The sequence below is a fragment of the Apium graveolens genome, chromosome 8 (genome assembly GCF_009905375.1).
Source record: "Apium graveolens cultivar Ventura chromosome 8, ASM990537v1, whole genome shotgun sequence".
Lineage (NCBI taxonomy): Eukaryota > Viridiplantae > Streptophyta > Magnoliopsida > Apiales > Apiaceae > Apium > Apium graveolens.
The window spans coordinates 75585499-75594936 of record NC_133654.1 but is presented as its reverse complement, the minus strand read 5'-3'; the positions used below and the strand labels follow the sequence as shown (position 1 = coordinate 75594936).

Sequence of the window (9438 nt, the reverse complement as noted above, 5' to 3'; positions counted from 1 at the left end):
GGATGCATGATGACATGATCACGCTTTTGGAATGCATGATCATGCCAAATTGGGAATTTGCACCAGAATTTTTTCTGGATGGGGAGATTGTGCATGATCATGCTAAACTAATGCATGATCACCTACCTTTAATTATTATTAAATTTTAATTAGGATATGTTTTTATTTCATTTTAGGGTTTTCGAATCCCTACTAAACAATCTTATAATATAACGCATAATAATCTTTTAACTAAAATAAAAACCCTAAGCATTTTCTAAATCTTTTTTGTGGATTCAAAAAACTCTTGTGCATTCAAGGTTTGTCCTGTGAATTCAAGGTATTTAAGGATTTCTCGTGTAAGAGTCCTTGCGAGGATTAATGCTTGATTCTTCTACGCTTCCGTGCTGCACCAGTTGGCATTAGAGCAGGCTTTTTCCTGTCCTTTTCATTTTCTGATTTATTATAGGAGAACCAATTATCAAAGAATATCGTTGAGAGGTTATTACGGATTTAATAACTAATCTGGAGGTTTTCATAAATATAGTGAATATGTTGACATTCAAAATGAATAACTACAATTACAAACAACGTAGAGGTAAAAGTGAAGATAGGAATCGAGTCCCTCTAGGCGGAAAATATCTTGTATATGAAAATTCTAGCTCGGAAGAAAATATAGGTAATCAGTATTATAATAATGATTATATTGAAGAAGATGATATACCATTATTCTTTAGGACTTTGTAGCTTGAAGTGTTCTTAAGTAGCATATGGATATTGATAGAAAAATGATGAACATCAGGTTAAAATTGCACTAAAATTGTCTTTCAATGATTCTAAGTTTATGGTTAATTTATAACATCAAAACTTATCGCAGGCGTTCTGTGAGAAAAGTAAGAAGAATACAGTTGACTTTATAAATATTGGTGAAAATTATATTTTGTACCCATTAGAGGATAAGTATGACTTGAATATATATTTAAAATATAGTGTTTGATACTAAAATCAATAGATTTAGATAACTTGAATTTGGTTCATGTTCTAAGTCGGTAATGGTTAACAAAGATGGTTGAATTAATTCAAGTGTTGTTTTCACAAATGTTATTCTTGGAGAAGAGTTCAGGTACAAAGTTCCAGTAAGTTCGTTGCCTTTAAAAGTACCTCTCATAATGTAATGCATTATAATATTTTTTACTGAAATTTGCTTTCACAATATGTTAATCATGGAAAGGGGTTAAGCTACAAAGTTTTAATAAGATCGTTGCCTCTAAAACTACTATCATGGCAAGATAAACAACATATCGATGCGATTATTATTACATATGAGAACTCGAGGTCGAGTTCTTTTGAATTTTTGGCAGGTGTAATGAATGCGAGAATAATAAATACATGATCATACTGAGGACTGCATGGTCACGCTACTGAGAATATATAATGACATGATTATGTCATTGGATTGCATAATCATGCCAAACATAGAAAACTTAACAGTATTTTTGAGTAGCAAGATGGTAGATTTTGAATGATCATGCTCAAACATGCATGATCATGCTGTTTCTAGTTGTTATATTTTTAATCAGGTTTTGTTTTTATTTTATTTTAGGGTTATGTATCCCTATATAAATAACATCACGACGTAACAAATGACGGATCTTTAATTGAAATTAAAACCCTAAGACTTTTTCTCTTATCTTTCCTGTGAATACAAGAAAACCCTTATGGATTCATGATATTAAAGGATTTCTCATGTAAGAGTCCCGGCGAGGATTAACGTTTATTTTTTCAACAACACTGAATCACCCACTTCATACTCTCTATCTAATATGGTCTGGTCAGCGTACTTCTTTTGTCTATCTTGAGCCGCTACCAACCTCTTTCTGATGAGTTCCACCATTTCTCGGGTCTGCTGGACCAACTTGATAACTGGAATTCATATCCACTTGGAACGCTTCATATCGGCTTAAGTTGGTGTTTTGGACTCAAGTATTTGGTATTTTTTATGTGTTTTGTGTTGAGTCATTTCAGGGCATTAGTCGAAGGAGAAAATGAGCTTTACAATGATTTTATGCTAATAACAAGTTTGGAATGGAGTTGCAGAAGATCGTACGAAGAAAGGAGCAAAAAACAAGAAAAATTCAGAATTTCAACTGAAGGTCAGCGCGTCCACGCTTGGTCATGCACGTCCGCATGATGTTTTCCAGAGAAGGAGCGCTCCCGCGCCCCAGTGCCGCGCGGCCGTGCCAATGCAAAGCTGTAGAATCTTGATTTTGTTATAATTTGAAGATTTGGAGAGTCCAGGTGAACCGGGGGTTTATATATAGTGAAAATAAGACATTTTTAATAAGAGGGAAGCAAGGGAGAACATTAGAAGACCTAGAGCACATGAGATGGTTAAGGAGAAGAAGATTTAATTTTATACTTTTGTATTCTTCGATTTAGGTGATACTTTTGGATGCTTGTTTTTTATTTGTTCTAAACCCTAGTACTTTTATATATTCTTACGTAGTATTCTGAACTTATTTATTACCATGTTTTCATTGAAACCCATGGTGATTATGTGTTCGATCATGAACTAATCATTGTCATGGGGTTATAACGGACTTATGTATTGATTTCAATTGTTGATTATTTTAAATTTCTAGTGTGTGGTGATTTATGATTTCCTAGTTTGGTTGTGCTTATTCGTCTTTGATGCGTAGCTAACATCTAAGATTGTTTATTAATCTCTATTAAAGCGACAGTGAATATAGAGGTTTAGAACTTGTCATGCTAGCATAGGTTTATGTATGTTTGTCATGCATGATTCGTGGAGTAATTTTAACCATCTTACATGCGCTATGTAATTATAATAGATAACTTGTTTTAAAACCGTTATATTTTCAAATCTTATAGACATATAGGGTCTAAGCATAATTGGTGTATACTCAACTTCTATCTAGATTGTGGATGATTAGTAGTAGGGTATACGCATATCGATAGATAGCGTATACTAATTTCGTGTTATCTGATTAGTTATCATCACCATCACATACTATTGATGAAGACATAAACTTTGAATGAAGTATTTAATGAAGTTAGAATCCCATGTTTTATTCTCATATAAGTAATTCACTTTTAATCCCTTAGTTATTGCATTTTAGTATAATCTCTTAAGTAGTTAATCAACTCAAATTTATTACGTGTCTTAGCTATGAACGATAATCATACATTGTTGCATAAATGCATAATCTGAACTTAACCTAAACTGGTCTCCATGGGAACGAACTTGACTTAAATCTTATACTACTTGTGATCGCGTATGCTTGTGTGTATTTTTGCGTGTGTTTTATTGCGAGCAAGTTTTGGTGCCGCTTCCGGGGAATCGGTGTTAATTTTTAGTTTATGTGCTTGCCATCAGTGGTCGTTAAAGTTCACTGACTCAGATTACTTTACTTACTACAATTACTTTGTTGTGTTTCAGGTACTCTAGAGAGCGTGTATACGAACACATTCTCAGTTTCGTGAGAGAACAATTGAAGAAGATAAGGAAGTTGAAGAATTGGAAGAAGAAGTTCTTGAAGAAGTTAAAGAAGTCCAAGAAGAAGTGATCATTACAATGGGAGAACCAGCAGCAGCAATGAAAGCATTAATGGAATATTCTCAACCAAAGATCAATGACATTCAATCTAGCATTGTCAGGCCAGCTATCACAGCTAATACCTTTGAGATCAAGCTTGGCACAATTCAGGTGGTGCAGAATTCAGTCCAGTTTGGGGGTGCTCCAATAGAAGATCCCAATATGCACATTAGGGATTTCATCGACACCTTCAAGTTTAATAATGTTTCTGAAGATGCTGTGAAACTGAGACTTTTCCCATTCTCTCTGAGGCATAAAGCTAAGAGCTGGTTACACTCTCTACCAGCTGGTTCTATTGCGACTTGGGAGGATCTTGCTCAGGAATTCCTTACTAAATTCTTTCCTACGGAAAAGACAGCTGCAATTAGGAATGCTCTTACTCAATTCGCGCAACAATCAGGAGAATCTTTATGTGAAGCTTGGGAGCGCTACAAGGAGATGCTTAGGAAGTGTCCTCATCATAGAATGCCTGACTGGATGGTGATAAATTGCTTTTATAATGATTTGGGATCACAGTCAAGACCTATGCCTGATTCAGCATCAGGTGGAGCCTTATGGGCTAAGAGCTATGAGGAAGCTTATGAGCTAATTGAGATGATGGCTGCAAATAAACATTATAATCCAACTTAGAGGTTATCACAAGGTAAGGTAGCAGGAATTCTGGAGATAGATACAGCTACGGCTATTACTGCACAGTTAAAGGCATTGACTATGAAGGTCGATTCTCTGAGCAACTATGGTATTAAACAAATAATGAGTGTTTGTGAGCTTTGTGTTGGTTCGTATACGAAGGAGCAATATCCTATATCTAGTAAATCAGCTCAGTTTATGAGCAACTTTCAGAGGTCGCAGCAACCAGTTCTTGCCACTTATCATCCTAACAACCAAAATCATCCTAACTTTAGCTGGAGTAATAATCAGGGTGCTATGCAACAGCCACAACAACCGTACTAGCAGTTTGGAAACAAGAAATTCAATCATCCCTATTTTCAGCAACAGTTTGCACCAAGGAAACAATTTCAGCCACAGGGAGTGCAGCAACAATTTCATGGAGGTGCCGGTCCATCTTCGAATGAAAAATCTGAATTGGAGGAGTTGAGGCTTATGTGCAAAACCAAGCGGTTTCGATCAAGATTCTGGAGAATCAAATAAGGCAGATTGATAACGCCTTATTGAACCGACGTCAAGAAACTCTTCCAAGTGATACAGAGGATAATCCAGGAAAGAAAGAATTCAAAGAACAACTTAAGGCAATCACCCTGAGGTCTGGAAAGGTCACTGTAATAACCCCAATTTTTGGAAATTTTTGAAACCCTTATGAATAGTGTTTTTGCTGAATGAGAAAACTTTTCATGCCACGCTATGTAGGGGTTCTGTTATTGATCTTATGGGATATTATTAGTACTCTATGTGGTATATAAGTGTATGTAAAGATCGTCAGAATCCAATTCCGAACACTTTGATTTTTCCCGGAAATCCACAATATACGGAGAGAATTGAGTATAAGGTAACAGGATAAAAAGGATTTAAATTAAAGGATTATAAGAGAGGATCATAAAAGGAATACAATGTATTGAGAAAGGTTAAGGGAACCTAAGTAATAAGATCCCGGGTATGATCCTTCAAACGATAAATGAAAGCGAAAGTTAAGCGAACCGTATAACAGATCAGCGGTCATTAGGCAACGATTAGGAAGTTAATCAAAGGGATTAATGGGAATGATGTCATCCAACCAATAGAAAGAAGACAAGGAAGGAAGGATGACATCATGAGGATGAGGTAAGCATGACATGGGAAGGAAGGAGGTGTGGTTGAATAAGAACCACACAAATTCAAGGGCAAGGTAGTAATTTGCTAAATCAAATACAAATCAAGTCAACCAAGCCAAGTAAAAATCATTTCCATCAAAAAATCAAAACAACCAAAGCATGAGTTCATCTTGCTCACGGCTTTTTAGCATTTTCAAGGCATAGATTTTTCAAAATCAAAGATCAAAGCTTCCTAAATTGGTAAGAAAATTCCCTAATCATCTTCATGCTTAGTTATGGCTATATCATGAGTTTAAGCCATTAATTCTTTCTCTAACTTCTTCATTTAATCAATGAAGAAGACAATGAATAGTGTTTTCAAGATTTTTAACTTGAAGTTTGTCTTGTTTTCTTGAAGATCCAAGCTTTCTTAAAACTTCTCCAAGCTTCTTAAGGCTTCCTAGCTCCACCCACCACTTCAAGGAAGGTATACCATTTCCAAACCCTAGGTTCATATATATTATAAGGTGATTTTGATGAGTAGGATGTTATTGTAGCTTGTTGTTATGATTTAGAGTTTGAGATTTGGTATGGTAGTGAAATGGAATGGTAATTGTTGTGGTTTTGATTTAAAAGAACTTAAGCATGATTAAAGTTAAGTTTAAGCATAAGTATAAATGATTAAATTGGATTGTTTGGGGTTGTTATGATCTGATAAGGATGGATGTTGGTTGTATGTTGGATTTGAGGTTGATTTGGGTTGATTGTGGATGGTTTAAAAATTGGAAATCGCGTAAACATAGCCGTCGTAACGTCCGATTTTCTTTGGACTGTTTTTGTGCATAGCATCAGAACCCTTGAACTCACTGCTAGGTTTTGACCATTGCCATGATTAGATAGTTCATGTTACGAGCTTCGTTTTGATATGTAGTTCGTTCGATTCCGATGCACGGTTTAGGAGAAACGACCGTTTCAAGTAACGGCGTTTCGCGAACAAAACTTTTTCCCTCGCCTTACTTCGAAACATAGGTTAAAGACCGAAAAGGGTTAATTAATGCATGAAACATTTATGGTAAGTGTTTTAGGCAGTTGGTAAGTCACTCGCGAAGGAATCGCTTTAAAACTCGTAAAGGTTAAATTATTAAAAATGGTGGAGCCGAGGGTACCCGAGTGACTTAAGCAAATCAGTGAGCGCAAAACAAGCGTAAGAGTCTAAGTTAGTTAAAGTATAGATTTACAAGTGATTTTGGTTTAATTCCAACTTACTTGTTGTTTATAGGATACCAGACTCGTCCCGAGCCTTTTATCACCCCAAGTCGCTCAGGCAAGTATTCTATCCGTTATACTGTTGTTGTGATGTATATATGTATATGCATGATCTTGCGATAAATGCATGTTGGTTATTTAGCAAATTCTTGCGATATATTGTAGCATGTGATATGGTATATATGCATGCCTGTTTCATATTCTTGAAATATATATCTGTTGGTTCAGTTGATAATACCTATGCTAGAGAATAGCGGTAACTTGCATATACCCTTAGTATAGGGACCCAAAAGGTGAAAACATTTTCTAAATCGGGAGTCGATGTTCCCGAGTATATTATATATTATATTATATATATTTATATATATAAAGATATATTTTTCAAAACTATTAATCGAATAAGGTTTATTCGATAACTTTATTTTAAATAATGAATATTAGTTGAATATTCATTCGAGGGCTTATGACTCTTTTATATTATTTATTGAATATTATTTGAATATTCATTTGAAGGCTTATGACTCAGTTTATATTATTTAATGAATATTATTTGAATATTCATTTGAGGATCTATGACTCCGATTATTTGCTGAAATATATTCTTTATTTTATTAAAGAATAAGGTGTTAATAATCAAACTTATTTTCGATTATTCAAATAAAGATAATACTTTCATATAAGTATATCTTTGGTTATTTAATACTCGTTTCAAGTATAAGTTTTAATACTTCTACTCCAATTATTTTTATAAAGATTATTCTTTATGGGAATATTATTTAAATAATAATATTCAGTCATTTTCTAAATATTCTGGGGACTGATTTACTTCATTAAATCAGCTTTACTCCAAACACTCTATAAAGTGTTTTCGAGTCTTCAAAATGATTTTTAAAAGTTAAGAGCGGATCCCAAAACTCATTTTTATATTTAAGATCTTCCTTTTAAAGGGGATTTAAATACTCGCTCAAAACCTGGGGAATCCGGCTCTGTGGTGTATTTTATATTCGCAACGAGGTTGCAGTTTTGGTAAATGAATTGATTACTTGCCCAATGTTCGGGAAGTAAGCCCATATCATTGAGTCGGCATAAGCGACAGGCCGGGGTACGGTCTATTATTGTGTAAGTGGCTGGGTGGCAGTCCATCAACGCGTGAGGGGCCGGGGTACGGTCTAGCGCGAGGTCCTAATGCGGCCAGGGTGATGACCGGTGAGGAATTCATCCATCTACAGTAGAAAAGGTTACTTATTGGTATCTTTGCCTGATCAGCAAGATATCTGGTTTATGCCAAAATTCTTTTCCTTTCCAAAATTCATTGGATGTTTCAAACTCTGTTCATACTTTACATAACAGAGGTTTCAGGAAATGTTTAAGAGATATATATATATGTGGATATATATATATATCGGGACTAAATAAAGTATGTCATAACTTCATTTCCTTTAATGATATTTTAAAGATGGAATCTATTCAAATCTTGTCTTGTAGTCTCATCTATGTGATGAACTTTTGAAACTGATTATAACTTGAACGGTGGTAGTTCAAGTAGTATTTGGGAAAGATATAAGTATATTGGGGTATCTTGTAACTTCATCTTTTAAACTTATATCTAGTTAATAATTGTCTTATGAATGACAAAGATTTTCAGAAAAACGTTGAGACAAGGTTAGATATATGAGATCACCTTGCAACGATATTTTTTTTTATATATACAGTTATACACTGGGATTTTGTGTATATTATGCATGGAAGAGGACTTCCAATATTTTGAAAAGTATATATGTATATATACTGAATATTTTGCGACTTCATCGCATTAAGATATCAAACTTGGTTCATTTCTTTTGACCAAGACTTTTATGAGTACTATGAGAAGGCTCATATACTAGTAAGTATATACTAGTAATTATCTTACACACGATAAAAGATTCTAGTAAGTATCCATTTAGATACTTATATTATTGTTATCACTATATATTATCTTGTGAGCTGTAAGGCTCACTCTTGCTTTATTTCTTCATCACACAACAACAGTTAGGAAAGATGGCAAGACTCCAGCAGACCCAGCGCAAGCGCGTGGGAAGCGCCCCGCGTCTTCCCGATGATGTTGTGGCTGCTATAGCTGCAGAGGTAGATCTATTGGTAGATCAGGCATTCTATTTTTGAGAATCAATTATGTATAATTATAACTTGTGGCAGATAATGGCAATTAACTGTAAATTATCAAGTAATCATTTTGGGTTGTAATAATTTTAAATTGTGGATTCAAAGACTTGTACTTATTTCAATTTCATCTCTGAGACTATAACGGGTTGTGGTGTGTGTTAGTGTGGGGTCACAGCATAAGGTTATTATTATTAATTAAGTGAAGTGATATTGTGGAAAGAAAGACCGTGACGACCCGGATCCCCGACCCCGGATCTGGGGGTGTTACAGAAATGGTATCAGAGCTAAGCGTTATAAACCTCAGAGATGATGGGACGTTAAGATAATAAATTCACTAAGATAATAAGAACTCTTGCCAAGTTCATAGTCGGGCTACCTAACGTAGTACTGACAGTTAAAACCCTTATGGGAACCCTTATAAATATCGTGATAGGAGCGTAGTTCGTTATCGTATATGGTAGCGGGTCTCCGAACCCTGAGGTTGAGGAGCAACATCGCGATGATATTTTATTACTAATTGGAGATCAGATTGTGGATCCGATAGAGTGCCCTAATGCAGGACCGGATGATGTTGATATTGAGGATTTAGCGGTTGAGGATGTTGTCCTAGAAGGGATAGTTGTTGAGGAGGATCCCATGGAGGATCCTGACAAGATTGGATAAAGG

General features: G+C 35.0%; 1 non-coding gene across 1 annotated transcript; it reads right to left on the bottom strand.

The window, feature by feature from the left end:
• Positions 1 to 3955: 3955 nt before the first annotated feature.
• LOC141682349 (small nucleolar RNA R71) lies at positions 3956 to 4062 on the bottom strand. Its single transcript, XR_012559750.1, has one exon. It is a non-coding gene; the product is annotated as a small nucleolar RNA R71 (small nucleolar RNA).
• Between the last annotated feature and the right edge of the window lie 5376 nt (positions 4063 to 9438).